The sequence below is a fragment of the Cervus canadensis genome, chromosome 6 (genome assembly GCF_019320065.1).
Source record: "Cervus canadensis isolate Bull #8, Minnesota chromosome 6, ASM1932006v1, whole genome shotgun sequence".
In the NCBI taxonomy this organism is placed as follows: Eukaryota; Metazoa; Chordata; class Mammalia; order Artiodactyla; family Cervidae; genus Cervus; species Cervus canadensis.
This window is the reverse complement of record NC_057391.1, coordinates 55,000,460-55,020,429: the sequence shown is the minus strand read 5'-3', so window position 1 is coordinate 55,020,429 and position 19,970 is coordinate 55,000,460. Positions and strand designations below refer to the sequence as shown.

Sequence of the window (19,970 nt, the reverse complement as noted above, 5' to 3'; positions counted from 1 at the left end):
TATATACGGGTCTTGTTTTCATATCTATTCAGCCATTCTATGTCTTTTGCTTGGAGCAGTTACTCAACTTACATTTAAAGTAATTATTTCCTGGTGATCCGGTTGTTGACTCCGTGTTTCCAATGCAAGGGCCACAGGTTCAGTCACTGATCAGGGAACTACATGGGATGAAATCCTGCATATCATGTAGCACAGCCCCAAAAAAACAGATTAAAAAAATAACTCTTCATTGTTATATATTTATTGCTATTTTGTTAATTCTCTTTTGTTTGGTGAAGCTTTTTTAAATTCCTTTTTCTCTCTTCCTTTGTAATTTGATGGCTATTTTTAGTGTTATGTGTGGATTCCTCTTATTTTCTGTGTATATCTACTATAGATTTTTTATTTCTGGGTACAAAATGTTTATATATAGTAGTATATATATGAGCATATATGTGTGTATATATATTAGTCATTTTGAGTTGATTTTTTAAGTTTGAATGAATTTTAACAACTCTGAATTTTCTCCCTCTCCCCAACATTTCTTTTTGACATATTTTATAGTCAAGTCCTGAGTTGGCTGGCTGAGAGGTGTCCTCCTAGGGTGTCCTCCCAGGGTGTCCTCCCAAGGTGTCCTGGAGCTGCTGTAGGCCTCCTGTTAGCCAGGGCCAGACCCAGGGCATTCCTGGGTGGTGCCAATCTCCTGGTGGGTAGGTTGGGTATTGACATAGCTGGGCCTGGGGCTACTGTGGTCCTGGGGTGGTTGTTTTGCCTGCTGGTGGGTGGGACTAAGGCACAGGGTTTCCCTGGGCTGGTGCCCAGCTACCAATAAGGGCAGGTCCTGGCACTACTGCCAATCCACTGAAAGGCAGAGTCAGGTCATGGGTTCTCTGGTTATAGGCCTAGGGGTTCCCATATCTGGTGCTGGCACACTGGCAAGTTCACTGGGTTGTGACACAGCTAGCTACCAGTCCTTGGTGGTCCCAGAGCTGTGTCCATCTGCCTGTGGGTAAAGCCATGGCTCAGGGGGTCCTAGGGCTGTTGTCCACCCACTGGAGGGTGAAGTCAGGTCTTGAGGTTACTTCCAGCTCACTGGTGGGCAGATCTGGTCTTTGGGGTCTTTGGCTGTAGGGCCTCAGGGGTCCCAGAGTTGATGTTGGCGTGTAGGTGGGCAGGGCTGGGACCCAAGGGATCCCAGGGCTGGTTCCTCCCTGATGAGTGAAACTGGGTCCAGGGCTAATGTTGGCCCACTGGTGGGTGGGGCCATGTTCCAGGGTGTCTAGAGGCTCAGGGGTTTGTATAGAAACAGGTAGGTTTGGATGTGTCCCTATCTAGCCTAGTCACCTGACCTGGAGTTTCCAGGACTGGTATCAATGGGTTGGTGAGGATGGGCCAGGTTCTGACATTAATAAGCTAGACAAAGGATTCCAAAATGGTGCTTACCAGCAACAATGTCCTTGTGATAGGATCCACTCCCCAAAATGGCTGCTGCTGGTGTACATTGAGGTTCAGTTGCCTCCTGATTCTTCAGAAGAATCTCTAAGATCAGCCAGTGGGCCTGCTAGCTTTTGAATTACTGCTTCTGCCCTTGGTCCAAGAGCATGTGAGATTTTGTGTACACTTTTAAGAGTGGAGTCTCTATTTCCCACATCCCTCTGGGGCTCCTGAAAGCAAGCTTTGCTTCTGCTGCTGCTTCAGTCGTTTCCAACTCTTTGTGACCCTATGAACTGTAGCCCACCAGGCTCCTCTGTCCATGGGATTCTCCAGGCGAGAATACTAGAGTGAGTTGCCATTCCCTCCTTCAGGGGATCTTCCTAACCCAGGGGTCAAACCCACATCTCTTAAGTTTCCTGCATTGTCAGGTAGGTTCTTTACCACTAGTACCACCTGGGAAGCCCAAAAGCAAGCCCTACTAGCCTTCAAAGCCAAATGTTCTGGAGGCTCATCTTCCCAGTGTAGAACTCCCAGACTGGGGAGTCCTATGTGAGGCCTGGACCCCTCGTTTATTGGAGGCCATCTCTACAATTGTAATTATCCTCCTGTTGGTGGATTCACCTACCTGGTGGTATGGGTCTTGACTGTACTATATATACCTCCTCCTACCCATATTATAGTTCCTTCTTTAAACCTTTAGCTATAGATCTTTTCTACTAGACTTCAAATCACTTTCATGGATAGTTGCTCTGTAAATAATCAAAATTTTGGAGTGCCCACAGAAGGAGGTGAGCTCAAGGTCTTCCTACTCTGCCATCTTGGCCACTCCTCTCTGCAGTGTTTTTCAACAATGTAGTGTTGAGTCTTTCTTTTCAATAAGGATTTCTAACACCTATACTTTCAGAAGAGATTTTCAGGGATTGTAGTTTGTTGAAGAGACTTATATTGAATCGTCTTATGTAATGAAGAACGAGCAACCATTCCATTCAGTTCCTGGTGCCAGGTGACTACTCCAAAGATTATCTTCCCTTGGAAAGTGTCCTAAGTTTCCAAGACTTGCAGTGTTATTGAAACAGACTTTGGCTGAGTTTTTGTTGTTGTTCAATTGTTAAGTCATGTCCGACTCTGTGACCTCATGAACTGCAGCATGCCAGGCTTCCCTGTCCTTCACTATCTCCGAGAGTTTGCTCAGACTTATGTCCATCGAGTCAGTGATGCCATCCAACCACCTCATCCTCTGTTGTCCCCTGCTCCTCCTGCCTTCAATCTTTCTTACATCAGGGTCTTTTCCAATGAGTCAGCTCTTCACAACAGGTGGCCAAAGTACTAGAGCTTCAGCATCAGTCCTTCTAATGAATATTCAGGATTGATTTCCTTTAGGATTGATTGGTTTGATCTTCTTGCTGTCCAAGAGACTCTCAAGAGTCTTCTCCAGCACCACAGTTCAAAAATATCAGTTCTTTGGCACTCAGCCTTCTTTATGGTCCAACTGGCTGGGTTTTACCTAGTGATAAAGTTCTAGATTCTTAATGAAGTCTTGTAAGTGGATATCAGGGGTTATGGAAACTCCTTGAAATACTGAATAAAATGTTATATCTGCTCTTTTATGGGGGAAAGAAGCCATAATTTTCATCAGATTCCTGAAGTATATATAATTACTTTTCTCCCCTTATCTATATGAAATCTTAGATGTGCAATCAAGGACACATTTCTGGCAAGAACAGAAATTTCATGACATAGTTGAATTCATTCAGTTGCCTGATTCACTCTATTGATTCATCCTATTACTCTACCATTTAAGTAATCATTAACAGCAAGGCACTAAAACTTCTTGCACATATGTTGGGCAGTTTTTTTCCTTTTAAAAAAAATATGTAAATTGAGACTGAAAAGCCAGTCTTGTGTCTATTAGCATTTGGTTCCTTTGTTAGTGAGCAGTTCCTTTGAACAGATTGAGTTTTTAGGTATTCAGTTTCCAGACTGAAATTTTACTGAGTAAGTAAAGCTCATTCTGAGTAAGCTCCTTGTGACTTCCTGACAGTCAAGACCCTCAGCATTTCTGTCTACGTTGATGAAACCTGAAAGCAGTGTTAAAAGCATAAGTGAAGAAAGTGAAGGAGAATGATGTCCCAGAGGAAGTGCTGAGAGCAAAAATTTCTCATTTAAAAAACTCTCAGAGAGATATTACAATATTGGGAGCACAAAGTATAAGATATTGGAAGCTGATGCAAATTTATAAAGGAGTATGACAGTTCAGCAAGGCATAGAAAAAATGTTCCAGTTCTACAAAAAGAAGACAGCAGGGACTGCTGAAATACTCTTGCTAAATTTTTTTTTACAAAGAAAAAAACAGTTTAAGAATTGCAATGTTTCTAATGTTTAAATTACAATGTATTAAAATACTGGTTTTATTTTTTTTTACACTTCCATATACACTTAAAACCTATAGCAAGAGAGTTTTTCATGTTTCAACAAAATTTTTATAGGTCACAGTACAATTTTTAGGATTATCTTGCATAGTTTCAGCTTGCATGGTCATTTTACTGTCCTGCACTACTGCACAATGTTAGCACTGCCTGTATGTCTAAATGTTTGCAGGGGCAAAGAAGCCTGATTCCTCATCTTCCTCAAAAATATGTCATAAAGATGCCTCAAAGAGCACGAGAGACCCAAAGGATGAGAATTTTTTGAACACTTACAAAGCATTTGCTGTGTGTCAAGACAACGTTCCCAGCACTTTACAAATATTGTCATTCATCCTCACAATAAGTCGGCTAAGCATGATGGTACCCATTTTACAAATGAGAAAACCAAAGTGTGGTAAGTATTTTGCCCTTGGGCACCCAGCTAGTTATTATAGAGATGGGACTGGAACCCGTGGAGTCTGTTTCCAGAGCCCATGCTCTGAATCATGCCATTAGCTGCCTGTGATGGGATTCATTTGGTCACTACATTCAAGGATCTTTCAGTTATGTATATTCATTCCCAGGCTATTCAGAACGACTCCCTTTTAAAAAGTTAGCTTTTCTGACCTCTGAATGCTATAGCTGGAAAAGTTATTAAAGATTGTCCCTGCCTTGCAGATTGGTTTTCCTGTCCAGTAGAACATTCCAATGGGCCACACAGGTTGAACATAGGCCTTTGAGTTATGGTACAGGAATGGAGTAAGGTCCTAGAACTTCAAAGAGATTATTTATATGTCCCTGTGCCAGGAATAATTTCCCCTCACCCACAAACATACATATACACACATGTGGCCACGTACCTTCAAAAGCCATCTCACATACCTGGCTCTCCAGGCATTTGTTTGCAGAGTGTTCTCCTTCATTGAGGCATCCCATACTGTTCCAAGCAGAGACTTTGGCCTCCTGTTGAACTAGGCCTGTGCTCCCATGCTGCGTGAACCACAGGTATCCTACCACCTTAATGCTCTACAACCTCAAGATAAAGAAATACCAGTACAGAGTCCCCAGGGTGAGCAAGGGCAAAGTCAGCTGGGGGCACAGCAGAGGCTGGGTGTACCAGGGCCTTGGGGGTCAGGAGGTACTCTGGGCCCCACAGTGCTGGAAGGGCCTCCCAGATCCCCTGATACAGCCCTGACCCTCTGCAAGGTGGGAAGGCAGGCTCTTACCTTGCAAAAGTGCTGTCCAACTTGGCCAGACCCTATCAAAGCCTACCTTGCAGCATGGCAGTGACCTGTCCAGTAGGGAGAAGACACAGCCCCCTAGGGTCTGAGCGCTAGGTGCAAGCCTGCCCTCCTCATTCTCTCTAGCGCACCTGGCCCATCTCTCTTTCATGCCCCACTCCCAGAAAAACGTGACCCAGTCACCTTGGTTCTCCCTGCCACACCTGCTGATCTTGGTCCCCACAGATAGAAGGCTGACTACTGGGGCTCTTGCATGGAGCAAGACAGATGTGACCTCAGCCCCCAGGGACTGACAGAGTCTTGGAGGAGGAGTTACAGATGTTTATTGAATGGTTCCCCAAGTGAGTGAGAACTTCCAGTTGGGGACAGGAAGACCTATGGCTGTAGAATGTCCTATCCCAAGGAAGGGCTCTGGAATGAGACTTGTGGCCTGGGACCAATGGGAGCAGAGCAAAAGTGAGCATGATGTAAAGCAGAAAGAAGGATCAGCAAGGAACAGGAAGAAGGCTGGGGACCTGGGGCCCAGAGAGCAGGAGGAGTGTGGGGTGCACTGGGGTTGAGCTGAAGTGACAGCATACACCAAAGTTTTGTAGGCATATTAAAAAGGTTAGAATTTGTCTTAGAAGTGAGGAGCCACCGAAGGGCTTTAAGCAAGGAATCAACAAAGTCATACCTGCATTCTAAAAATCTAAATCTCTGACTTCAGTGGTAAGAGTACAGTGCAGGGAGGGGTGTTGGAGAGGGTGGAGGAGACTTCCAGTTTTTCAGGTAATAGGAGGTATCGTGGTCTTGGGAAACAGAGACAAGTAGACAGGTTTGTGAGATATTTGGTGGTTAAGCTGGCATGATGGTCATGATATAAATACAATGCTTTGAGGGAAAAGGAAAATGTTAAGTATGAAGGCATACTAAATCTCCACACTTTGTATCTAGAGGGGTGGTGTGCCAGTTTCTGAGCATGAACCAGTTTTGAGGTTTGGAATATCCAAGAGGTAATATATAATCTATAATTCAGGAAAGAGGTCTAAGCTGACTTAAGGGCTATGGAAACTGTATAGACTGAGAAGGGTATCTTAAGGGACACCAAAATTTGATGACAGAATGTAGAGGATAAAACTTACAAGGAAGGCAGGGGAGGACTGGCCCAAAGCTAACAGGAAACCAGGAGAGGCTGCTCATGGCTAAGTGCCAGCATTTTTGATGAGCAAGGAGGCGTGGCTAGGATGCTATGATAATTGAGAGGAAGATGGAAGCTGGAGAATGTTCAAAAGGCATGAATCTCCAAAAAATATTTTTTTCTGTTTTTAGAAAAAGATATAACAGCTGTTATTGATGTTTTACAAGAGGAACAAACAACCTGGATGTGGGTGTCAAGAGTCCCTTGAAGAGTGTGGACAAGACCAGATAGCTGTAGCCATCAGCTTCACTCTCACCTGGAATGTTTCACCAAGTGCTCTACATGTATTAGGGCTCAGTCACCACAACTTTCTAGAATGAGTTCATTATACCTCCATTTTACAGATGAGGAAACTGAGCCTCAGCATGTCAAAGCAAGTGGTAAAGTGGAAGGTGAGCACCAATCTGTGAGAGCTGAAAGCCCATAACTTAACCCAAACACACTTTCTATGTCCTCTCACTACACGCCTGGTTTTTTCCAGGCTGCCTCTCCTAAAACAAGGATGTAAAAATGCCTTTTACATCTCTGGCCTCCTCTCTACTTTGCAGGTTAACTTCTTTTTCTTCAAATAACCCATGTTACTATTTCCTTTATACCCATTTCCTCAAAACTTCTGGCTTCTGCTTTACCTACATTCACATCAGTCCCTCAGAGATTAATGCCCTTTCTACCTCCTAGTCTGTACCTTTCCCCCCCTTCCATCTTTGTTCATTTGATTTCACTCCAGTGGCTTTGGATGCATTTGGCTATTTCTCCTCCTTGTATCTGTTTGCCCATGGCTGTTTTGATAGGCTTTTCCTTTTCTCCCACTGCTCCTCTGTAATAAATTCCTGTGTACCTGTTCCTAGCTCCCTGAGCATTTCCCAGCCTAAGAGCTTAGCCCTTGGCTTCATATTCCTTTTGAGAATGCATTTCTTTTCCTGACTTTAGCTCTTGCTGCTGTGTGGGTACCCACCCTCAGTTCCCTTCTTGGCCCTGTCCTCTTTCTTTACCCCCATATCTGAAGCATCAAGTGCCTAGTGAACATCAACACTTAGATGTCTCACCATCACTTCATACGTATGGCTAAAACCAAATCCACCAACTTCCTCCTAAACGTCTCCTCCCACCCCAACTTACTCATATATCATTTTCCTAGTCATTCTCAAAATCTTTACTTACCCCTTACCCTTACTTTCCTACCCCCTAGGAATATTTGCGCCCTATCACAGTCTAAACACATTATCACAAGGTTCTAAAGATATTCCCTAAAAATGTTTTATCTCTAACACAAGATTTCCCTTTACCTTTGGACCCATATCTTAATTTTTGAAATGGACCTTAACCCTACCCTTTGCTCCATTAATGACCAAAGCGTATTCTCAGTGGTCAGTTGAAGGCAAATTAATGTCTTCCTTGTAGACTTTTGCAAAAAAAAATTACCTTCAAATCTAATATCCAGTGGTTTTCAAAAGCCTCTGTTGGGAAAAATCTCCCCAAATTGAAGTTTTCTGGTGGACCCTTCATTCCACTCTTGGCATTCCCAAGATCTGATGACTTTAAGGGCTACACGGATGACACAGTTGTGGAGATGGGTAGATGTTATAGAGCCCAGGGCTCCTCTCAGCTTTTCAGATGTGATGCCAAACAGAACATCTCTCCATGGGTCCAATCCAGACTCCAGCCTGTCTGCAGCCTTTGCTGAGTATCAAGTGCCACAACCTTTGAGGAGTTGCATACTTGGACCTGGTGTGGAAATTCCTTCTGCAGATGCCTTTGCCTAGTTGTGCTGTGGTGCCAGGCCTTCAACTACAAGTGACTTTATAAGGTCAGTCACACATAAGTCATTGTTTCATCTAAAGGGATGTTGAGGACAACAGTTAAAATCATTTATATTTATCCTTCTGAATTGGATGTGTATGCTTCCTCAAATCCTTTACTGAATAAAATGAGGTCTTCATTCTTAAGGGTTGTCTCCCTATTTTCACTCCTGGAAGGTGAGGTCCCCCAAGGCTGAGGTCTGGATCTACATCCTTTACAACTATGTCCCACAGGCGGAACAGTGTCCAGGCCTTTGCATATGCTCACTACAAATCTGTCCCCTGTGTTTGAACCATTTCCACCTCTATGCAGATTTTTATTCTCCATTGTCACCTGACGTCCTGCTTTTCAGACTGTCCCTTTCAGTTCATCCTGCACACTGCTGCCAGATTGTTTTCCAACTCAGTTTTCATTACATCCCGTTAAAAACCTTTTTTGCTTCCAGTTAACTACAGGCTTCCAGAATTATCCTTAGTCAGCCATATTTCTTGGCTCTCTCTACCCACACTCTGACGCCTCACTGAACCACAGATAACCTACCTCATGTCTCCCCCATGTCACCCCAGTTCAACTGGTTCTGCCCTGCAAGCTTCCCAGGAGAGGTCTGTGTCTTCCTCTCCTTCCTTGAGCCTTCTCTCTCCTAGTAGAAACACCCCTCCTCCTTTTCCTTTGATGTGGATCCTGAGAGACTCTTGAGTCATTCTATAACTCAGAGTTGTGGAGGCTTTTGTTAAACATTAAGGGCCCTGTCTGAACAAGGTGCTACATTCTGACACAGGAGGTATGTGGAAAGTTTTCTGAGGAAGGTGCTGTAAACCAGGACATCATGTGAGGACTACAAGTCTGTAAGATGGGAGGCAAAACTGCCCATGAACATTGAGAAAACACAGAGTATCAGATCTGGGATGGCAGGCGGGGTTGTGGGGAGGAAGCAAAACTCCAAGATCTTACAATAGCATAGTTCTCTCCTTTGAAAGCTGAACCAACCACATGAGATCCAGAGAAGCAAGGTCACTTGTCAATGGTCACTTAAAAGTGGGAAAAGTTTTCCGTGTGCACATTCTGTGATCTGATTTCCATGTCCTAGCATTGGGGTCATGACACTGGTGAGTCAGTCATTTTTCCTAGCAGGCATCCAAGTGAGTCCCTGGGAATTTCTTATTCTGGAGGAGAGAATAGAAACCAACAAGGGAGATCTGGTGGGATAAAGATTGTGCGGTTGGCCTGGACTCCCCTTTAGGGCACCACAGGGAGACCTCAGCCACAAGCTTTCCTTACACATAGGAAAGACAGTTGATGGTGCCTGAAAGGCACGTTTCCCTCTCTACTAAATACCAAAATCCACATTTCACATGAGCACACAGACCCAAAGCTCTTGGGCGTCGGGCCTGGGGCTTTCCTACTCATCTTTGAGGTCCCATGACTCCAAAGCATGCTTGTGAAACTGCTCCTTTCTCCATAGCTGCTTACTGACTGCCCTTTTACCTCAGTATTCACCTTCACCCATCTGAAGCTGCCCCGTTGTCCTTCAGATACCCAATCCATTGTCTTCCCAGTAGGCTGCATCTGATATCCTGCCCCAGGTGAGTTTGTTTTAAAGTATTAGCATTGACCACCTGAAGAGCCTTCTAGATGATGGCCTTTTCAGGCCATGAGACAAGTTGGGTTGAGGGTGGTGGGTGGGGTTTGATGTCGAGAGACTGGAGACCCATGGCATCCTCAGAGCCTTTTGTAAGGAGCCACTTGACATCCAAACCATACTTTTTTCTTACCAGCAGGCTGAGCCTGTCTCATGGAGAGGCAGAACAGGCCAGGCTGGGCATCATTCCCATAGCAGTTCAAGAGGTTTCCTACCACTTCACTTTTCAACTCAATTTTAAAAGATCTAACATGTTATCTTCAGAAGGAAATGGCAACCCACTCCAGGATTCTTTCCTGGAGAATCCCACAGATGGAGGAGCTTGCAGGCTACAGTCCATAGGGTCACAAAGAGTTAGACGTGACCAAGTGACTTCACAACATATTATCTGGCCTCAAAGGGTTATTGGTAGTGGGATTTTTTTCAGCCCAATTTTGACTTTTTACCTGAGGTGAGGAAATGCAGAAGTGACAGTATCACAGTAGCAGGATTCGGGGTCATGGGCCCAAGTTCCAGTCTAGGCTCTGTAACCAGCCCTGTGACCTTGTTCACTCCCCAAGCCTCCCTGAGCCCCGGTCAAGGATGTGGATTCTCTCTGCCTCAGGATTCACTGAGCTCAGGGTCAAAATGAAACCTCTGGGACTGGGCACCAGCAGGTTCGGCTGTTGCTCCTCAGGCTTCAGTCTCTCCCTGGCACACAGAACTGTGTGACTCCGCGACTCCAGGAGCAACAGTGAAAGGTTCCAAAGCAGGGTTTCTTAGGGCAGTCCCAGGGCCACCAGCCAGAGGCCACTGAACCTCTTTCTTGTGGCAAGATTCAAAGCCACATCTGAGCCTTGGTGTCCAAGATTAACCACACCGAGGTCCCCAGAAGCCTTGGCGTTGGCTCACCTACCTGGTTGTGATAAGTCCTTTGAAGGGCAGCAACAAAGCTGCCTCTGCAGTGGGATGTCCATCATCACTACAGCGCAAGTTCCTCCAAGGCAAATCCTCACTATTCACTCCTCTCTGGGGCCTCCGAGGGGGACACGGTGGGTGCCTGTACCTAGTATGTGCTCAGTAAATGTTGGTGAAGGGAATGAATGAACAGTTGATAAGCTAAGCTTCTTAGGGTCATGATGCATTCACATGTGCCCAGAGGGATATTTTCCTTATCCTATCTCTGATTCCAAATGCCAAATTCCAGCAATGAATTGGCCTGAAGCCACCACCCAAATAGTCAGATAAATGCAGCAATGCTGGCCTTTACTTGTGAGCTTATCTGTTGTTTAATGAACAAACTGTGAGACCACAGAAATGGCCTAGAGCAGGGCCAATCTCTGGTGAGGGAGCCACTGACTGACCTCAAACAGTGGGGTTACTTAACCTCTCTGGACCTCCTTTCCTTATCTATAAAACAAAGGGATTGGGACACATGACCTCTGGGCTGTGGGTCTGATGCCCAGCGTTCCCACCCTTCCTCTCGGCTTCCCTCCACACCTTTCCCCAGCGCCGTCTCCCTCTTCCCCTTTCTTGGCTCTTTCCTTCTGCACGATTGCCCTCAGGCCAGCCAGTGTCACCGAGGGGTTCAGGTACCCGGCCCTGACCTGGGATGTCAGGGAACGTGAGGTGCAAGTGGCCAGGTTTGGCCATCTCTGGCTCTTCTCATTCTCTTTAGAGCCCCAGACCCATTCTAAGAATCTAATGAAAGCTGTGGAGAAACACACTCAGTAATCAATATACTTTGAATACAATGCTGGGTTCTGGACTCCCTGCAGCCCATCACAGACTTCAGATTTACAACTTCTAAAGATCCTTTATCCACCTACTACTTCCGGTTCCCAATGTCCCAGAGGCTTTTTCCAGATCAGAACCACCTTTGTTGACCAGTAGAGTGTGATTTCCAGGTTGTTAAGTGAGTGAAATCTCCTTTAACTTTGATGTCATTTAATTTTTCACTTGGGCCCCAACATCCTTCAGGTGAGGAAGTCCTGATACGGTGGTAAATTATGCAGCCAGTGGAACCAGTGAGAAATATTTACAGGGAGAATGAGGGACACGTCTGGGACCCACTTCATATTGACACTGTCCACAGCTGCCCTAAGCCTCAGTGGGCATCCAGGCTGATGGGATCTCTCGGCTTCTGCCATGGGGAGCCTATCTCATGGAGAGCAAGTGCACATGCAGACTACTGTATTCACTCCAAAAACTTAATATCTACAGTGACCCACCCAGTGTTCTAGTCCCTGGGAATATAGCAATGAACCAAATGAGGCCCTTGCCCTCAAGAAGTTAATTTGGACAAGGCAGAGTCACCCATATTACTGTTAATATTATAATTGTTCAACCGGAAGCATGATCAACAAACGATAGGGTAGAGGAGAAAGAGATTATCCTGGGAGGTCTGGGTATGGCCTAATGAGCAGGACTTGAAGGAGGAGTATTTTATTCAAGACATCAAGTTGAGGGAAAGGCATTGCAGGTCCAGAGAATGAGAAAACAATTGACAGGGGGAACTCAAATTTCCTCCTGCACCCCTGCCCGTGCTATTAGATTTCCAGGGTTCAGATGGACTCCCTATCTCTCTGTGAGTACATTTACTGCTACAGCTCAGCTTCAGTTTCCTTATCAGAAAAATTGGGAAAATAATAGTGTTTCTTGATATGGTAACTATGAGGAGGAAAAGAGATAAAGCATGTTGATGCCTTACCAGAGTATCTATATGAAACACAGAGTTCAATAAACACTGTTACTGCCGTTAGTCTTTAGTCTCCCACAAGAGCGTGGGTAATAAGGGATAGTATGGGAATAGTTGGTAAGCAGATTCTTTAGACTGGAGTTGTGTTCTTGGGGGTGATCACTGAAGAAATGTGTCCTTGCGGGCAGATAACTACACCTTCTTGGATACTCTGAGGGGCCTGGGAACGAGATGATCTCTAAGTCCCCTTGGTGGTCCATATGTCAGCAGTTGTGACTCTAGTGCCATGGAGTAATTGCTGATTGTGTGAGAGATGCTGAGGTGGCATGAATACAACTCTAGAGCCACTCTCCACCACATTTCCTTGGCTGTGCTATCTCCCCACATTTCCTATCCACCCACTTCCTTCTCCCCAGTCAAGAGGAAATCATCTCACCAAAACACTTAGTCTCCAGGGGCTAATCCTTCAGCTTGTTCTCTCTCCTGAGGGTATTCTCATTTTAACAGGCACCTGAAGCAGTTCGGTGGAACTGTCCACGTGTAGCACTCTTTCCACTCTGTGGAAGCTTGCAGGCTAGATGGAGGAAATACTAATAAGCATGATGTCGTCACAAGCATGAAGAGATACTAGCACAGAGGAGGGCCAAAGAAGCCTTTATGTGAAAGGTGGGACTTGTGCCGAGCCTTGAGATGTGGCTAGGATCTTGATGGTGAGCAGAAAAGAGGGCTTTGGCAATGCTTAGAGGTAGGACCGAGCAGTGTGGTTGGGATAATGAACCAAAGGAGCTGGAGTCACATTGGGAAGCATTAATAATTTCCACTGGTGGAACCAGAAGTAGGGGTGAGGAGGTTGAGGAGGATGCAGGAGAGGCATTGCTCTCTTACTTGACTCCTTGGCTTCTAATTTGTTTACACACTCTTATGCTAGGAAGCTAGCATATGTATACTCCTATACAAGGAAACTAGAGGAAGTTTTAAGAAAACAGGAAATCCTACTAGCTAAACTGTATGTGTAGGTGCTAACAGTAGAGGCAGCAGGCATCTTCGGAACTAATTTATGAGTCTTGAAAAAATGTTTTAAATTTCCATCTAATTTAGCTTATATCTCATTGTCAATAAGAACTACATTAGGCTTAAAATGGCTTTGTACTGCTTCCCAAATCAAGTCTGTCTACAGTGGATGAAAAACTGGCCCCACTGAGATATCTGTGACTTATTTATAGTGCTGAGTATTTAGAAGGTCCTCTTCAGTTCTGGGATATTTTTGGCTAATAGTTCTTTGACTATTTCCTAGATCGCCAGTTAGACAAATACTGGGTCTTACAGATTCATCCTTCATGTTTCTTACCTGCTCTTTTATATTTCTCATCTTTTATCTCTTTGTGCCACATTGTAAGGTACTTCCTTGACTGAATCTCCCAGCCATCACTTCAACTGTTATGTATTTGGCTTTTCAGTCCATGCATTCAGATTTATATCTCAAAAGTCAAAGTATTAATGTCCATTATCTATTCATCCTTTTATGGATGCAATGTCTGCTGGTGTCTTTGAGGCTATTGATGCAACATATTCTAGAGCCCTGTTCCGTGGATTATAAACTCTTCTGTTTACAGTTCGTAAAATAAAGTCCCTTCCACGGCATTAGCTGTCATCAAATGTTTGGTGAGTCTTAATTACATGCTCGTTTTTGTGGCTGAATTTCTTTGTCAGCTGGGCTGCTTCTGTGCTCCCACCTTTTGGGGAAGGATTGGAAGAAGTCAGATACTCTGCTGCAGATTGTACTCTCTTTTCAGGAAGAGCGAGGAAGGAGTGCTGCTAGTCAGAATACCTGAGCACCGAGGCGTCAGGGCTCAGGTATATTCTGTGTCTCTAGTCCCACTCCTCCCTATCCGTAGCTTCTCTGGGCAGAGCTGCACTTCAGCTGCCACTTGGTAGGAGCAGAGAAGATGCATAAGAGCTCCTGAGGCCAGCTCTTCAATCCGCTGGTTGCCCCCGGTTCTCTCCAGCTTCCATTATCCATGGCCTTCAGTGTGGAGCCCTACTGGGTTTTGTCCTTCTTGTGGAGGGATACTCTTCTCTCCTATATGTATTTTGATTTGTTTCCTTCATCAGGTTGATCCCAACATTTTTTACACTACCAGAATTTCTGGCCCAAGGAGGGCTACTCTTCTTGTCTTATAATTCAGTTATGAAGGTAAAAACTATCTTTTCTATCACTTTCAGAGTCTTGGGGTGACAAGGAAAGGCTGTAGCATGTGCTTCATCCATTATCTTGAACCAGAAGCTTACTGAGGATATTAAAAATAAGGTGCCACTGATTTCTGAAAGCAGTTTCAACGAAGGTGCTTCAGTGATGTTTTGGTGATATTAGACTGAGCAGTTAGGCTCACAGGAGAAGCTCCTGTTTGGACATGAATTGACGGACGTAGTAGTTAACTTAGCAGTCATGTGGCTCTGAAACCAGACCCTGTGACACCGAAGCAGCATCGTTGATGTCGTAGGTACTCTAGACCTCACCTAAGGAAGGGTCCAGAGTTAGAGAGGGTGACATAGGAAGTATCAGGGGATGAATAGCGAAAAAAGATGCACTTGGAGACCCAGAAGAATAAACATATGCTAGACATGGAGGTTAGTGTCCTGCCTGAAGGAAAGAGCAGCAAGCAGAAATGCAAACACATAAAAATGACTTATCAAAGAATGGATGAAACACATAACATGGGAGATTTTGGCCAGGCATAAGAATTCCAATAATAAACATTTCTACAAGTTGCAAAGAGGCAATGATTGAATCCTTGTTAAGTGATAGAGACAGTTTGAAAAAGGCTCCAAATGATCTGTGACCAGCTGGAACTTGAAAGTAAGACATAATCAGCATTGTTATAGTTTTTAATGATGCTATATTGTTAATGTAGCTGTGTCACAGCAGGAAATAATTCACTTTCCAGTTCCACCCCATACTTTGTGTGGCTGGGGACAAGTTACTACACCACTCTGAGACTTCAGTATCCTTGCCAGTAAGATGGAAATAATAGAACCTTCCTTGCCTTGAGATAGCATAGGTGAAATATCTATATAAACCGTAAAGTGATATAATCAAATGGAAGGCATGATTTTCTGGAGGCTTCTTCTAACTCTCTAGGACTTTAGGAGCAAAGCAGAAACGAACCATCTAGTGATCCCTGAAAGGGAGACAGAAAGCATCTCCAGCTTCAGGTAAGCATTCCAGAGGTCCCTACAAGGTTCTGATGTGCTACCACCACTGCCCCAGACACATTGTCCCAAATATTCCACTCCTTCAGTGAGAAGCTTCTCTGCTTCTGCCAGGTGATGGCCTTGTGGGGAACATGACTGACAGGTCCAGGTTGAGCCAGAACTCATGATCCAAGAATGAAGGCAGGCCTTGAACTAGTTAAGTATAAAAATGAGATGAGGTTTGTCAAAGGGAGCATGTTGGGCCCTATGTAACTTCCATATCCTCCAGATGAGGTCAGGTGCCCCTCTTAAGCTGTATCTTAAAGATAGCAGGTGTTTACCAAAAGAAAAAAACCACAAAGTGATGACCTATTTCAGGGAGATAGAACAGTGTGTACAGACACCCCTGATGGTTAAGATAGTACTTGTACCAAAAGCAGGGAGTCTCTTTCCAAATTATGGAGGCATTATTCTGGTTATTAGGAGCAGGCATTATTTGTGCTGAAGGTCTCTGGAAGAGTAAGGCTGTAATTTCTTGCATGGTTTCTTGACCTGTCAGGGGAGTGAAGTGGGGGCGCCTAGACCCAGGTGCATGTAGGCTCCCCTGAATTGACTTCCACCGTTTCTCATTAAAGTCACTTGTGATATGAGACACAAAAATGAATCCCTGTCTCCGTAAAAACCCAGTTAAAATAACACAAAGGAATCTTTACTCAACAGAATATTTAAGAATAGATTTTTCAGTTTGCATGCTTGCCGAGTGGGTAGGGAGGGAGGAATTTTGATCTTCCCACTCCTCAGGACTGGCATCAATGCCACTGTTGAAAGTTTGGAAGCCCTTAACCCCCTGGATGAAGGCTGTCCCTGGGGCCAAAGTTTAGTTGAGACAAAAGTTGTGACTTGCCTGCTAGTGATGCCAATTTCTACATGGAAGCTCTTATCAGTGGTCCTGAGAAACCAGTCCCAGAGGGTATGGAGGAAAACTTGTGCTTGCTATGACAGGATGTCGGTAAAGAGATTACTTCTGGATGAGCACCCTGGACGTGATGGGCTCTGTGACAATGGATGAATAATGTGTTTGCCAAAGAGCACTTTTCATACTCATGCTGCTGCTATAGGAACCAGTCATTATCTTACACCATGGGAGCTATCCTACTGAAAATTAGGGCCTCAGAAATGATAAAGTTGTCCCCAAAGTTCAGCTGAGTTCTGAGTATCATTCCCCAGTTTTATGGGAGCCATAGCTTTGTTCCCATGGAGCTAAGCTTTCAAAGGTTAATGTTTTCCACAGTAGCTACTTATTAGGTAAGGCAGTGCATCTATATCACCAAGGCAGAGTTCAAGGTGGGCATTCCGGAAACAAGGGTTTCTGTATAGCTCATCTATGAAGAGCATCAGGTCTAGAGATATTGCTGCCCACCCCCACCCGACCCAGGGAATATCAAAATGGAAAAAATAGAGATATAATCTACTGCCAGCTTAGCTATTACTCTTCAGGTCTTATGAAAACTACACAAAATTCCATATACAAACAAACCAGGAGCAGGTTTAATAACTATTTATGAAGCTCCCATTTCTATGAAAATCAGATTGCAGGCAATGGTTATTCAGAGCTGGTGATTTGGGAATTGGTAAACACATGGGAGGAAGATACGCACTCAACCCACCCTTTAGGTCCAGCAGGTGAGCGGAGGGAGTGAAGGCCCCCCAAAATCATCCTCAAATCACCTCTAAACATTCTGATCCAGTAGAAGTCATAGGCTTTGGCCGATGTCGTAAATCCCCAATATACCATTTAGTGGACCTGTAACCTCCCTGAGCCTCAGGTTCCATAGCTGTGCAGTAGAGGTCACACCTACCTCCTATAGTGATCATAAGGGTGTTAAGAGTTCATTTCCTTAGAGTGCTGGGTAGAAGGGCTAGCACATATTCATTCCCCCATCAGTGAGAGCTAAACAATATAAACAATAAAATAAATGCCTTTCAAAAGATAGAAATGTCAAGGAGAAGATATTTCCTAATGGGTAGAAAATCATGAACTGGTTGGTTTACCCAAAACAGTCCCAATTTATGCCTGTTCTCCCAGTGCCATCACTAATACCACTCCCTTTACTCAAAAACTCCCCTGTTTAATCAGTACATTTTCTGGTCACCATAATTATGAGTTTCAGGTGTGCTTTCAGATGTGCTACCTGCAGCATCAAAACAACAGGGGTTGAAGCTATTCACAATGATAATGGCTACCTTTTATAGAATGCTAAACTTTACCATGTTGTATCTAACCCTCACAACTGGTCCCATAATGATTTTTTTATTATTGCATCCATTTTACAGATGTAGTTTGAAGAGATTAAGTAACTTGCCCAAGAGTATAGATTTCACCAAGTGTAGAGGGTAGGGTGATGGCCCCAAATTCCTGCACTTTAGGGCAGGCCTCTATGTGCCCTTCAGTCTGGAACAAGGCAGAGCAGAGCAGGCAGTGACTCTGTCAGAGTGATGAGAGCAGCCCTGGAAATTCCCCTTAGCAATGAGGCTGGTCTCCATGACCTCCAGGGCCTGGACCACAAAAACCCCTGGGGAGGGCACAACTCAGATGACTGTTGACTCTAACAGAGCAACAAAGCCAATAGCAGCTTTGCCTCCAGGTTGTGGTGTGGGGAATCCAAACAAGGCTTGAATGTTTGGACCCCCTGCTGCAGTGCCTCAGCCCAAGACATAAGATCAGCCCAAACATCACCATCTTCGTTACTGTCCTTTCCTCTGAGTTCTTATCTCAAAGTGTTAACTCATGTAAAAACAACAGCAACACATGATGGCCAAGTCCTCTTTCTCTGATCTTTCCTGGTGTCTTTTAGAATAAATCTCAATCTATGGATCCTAGTACTACTTGTGGATCACAAGAGGCATTTTGTTTTTGCCTATGTGTACATATCAGTAAATGTATACACATGTATGCATGTGTGATCATAATAATAACTAACACTTATTGAGCACTTACTGTGTGCCAGACACTGTTCTACATACTTTGTGGGTAATATTCTCATTTAATCTGTATACCAGCTCTAGGAGGTAGGCACTACCAGTACTGAAGTCCAGAGTCTACCAGTAGCTTGCCCAAGTTCATGTAGCTGCTGAGTGGCAAAACAGGACACAGATCCAGGAAGTGTGGCTCAGAAGCACGCCCTTACCCACTCTATGGTCCCTGCTTTCTTCTCTCTCCTCTCCTTTGTAGCGGACAGTAGCATTTCATATCCTACATACGTCCACATGACTGGAGTCTCAAGCAAGCACTAGGTAGGACTCTAGGTCTCTGCCAGGGGACAGGACAGTGTTGCCCTCCTTTAGCTAGGATTGTGTGCTTTTCAAATAACTGTCTCTTCTCTACAGAGCTTTCCAGATTTTCTCACCCTACAGTCATCTCCTTTATTTTCCTTTATTGCCTATGGCTGCAGCCAGCTTTTGGTGTACATTTTTGGTGACATTTCTAGCATGTCTTTTATCCCAACGCAACCTAGGTGGGGGCCTCTGTGTGCGTGTGACTTGAGGCATGTGGCTTGACTCTCAGATTAGATGGTAAACTATCCTGCCTCTCTCCCCCCTTCCCCTTCTAGCAAGACCTCTATTAGTCTATGCAGCACATTTCTGTGATTTAGGAAAAAACCATCTTAGGGAGGATAAACTTTGAAAAAGTTATTCCTTCAGGGGAACGTGGGCCGCATTCCAGGCCCTCCAGCTCCCTGCGTTTCTTCCCCACCCTATCCCATACCATCTCCCACCCTGCACCAGCCTCCCTGTGCCTGGCGGTAGGGCTAACAAGGAGGTGCTCCATGTATATCTTTTGGCTGCTTGTAATTCTAACATAGGGGCCTGTTAAAATTGTTACAAAGATTTATAAAAACAGAGGACTAGAAGGGTGATTTTCCCTTTAAAATGTAAATCTGGTTTATTCAATTAGAAGATATTAAATCCAAAAATAAACAAAGAAGCCAGCATTTAAATGGATGACTAAATGTCCAAGGAACCAAAGTTGGCTGCAGCAAATGCTGCTCACGACAAATTTGACAAAAGCTTGAGAAAGTAGGAAAGTCTCAGGACCACCACCACCATTTATAAACCATGGCAATTTAGGAAAATCACAAAATCTCTCTTCCAGCCCCAGACTGTGCATCTGTAAAATGGGACTAATGATGCAGCACCCCCTACCCCCCCACACAATGAGAGGGCGATGTGATCATTAGAGGAGAGAGTGGTTAGTGAAAACATCTATGGAGTAATGGTAGGCAGAGTTATAATTTAGGATCACTATAGCCGGGAACATCTGTTAAGTAATCACTAAAGCAAAAAAAAAAAAAAAATTTTTTTTTTTTTTTTTTTTGCATGAGCAGTAAGAGTGCATGCTTTACATATGCATCAGTTTCTGGCAAAC

General features: G+C 44.5%; 1 protein-coding gene across 1 annotated transcript in view; it reads right to left on the bottom strand.

Moving 5' to 3' along the window:
* LOC122443608 (aromatase) overlaps positions 1-10,754 on the bottom strand; it is a 47,923-nt gene extending 37,169 nt beyond the window's left edge. Inside the window, exon 1 of the mRNA XM_043471993.1 lies at positions 10,571-10,754. The gene's annotated coding sequence lies outside the window, so the exon portion shown is untranslated. The remainder of the gene's footprint in view (positions 1-10,570) is intronic.
* Positions 10,755-19,970: the final 9,216 nt, after the last annotated feature.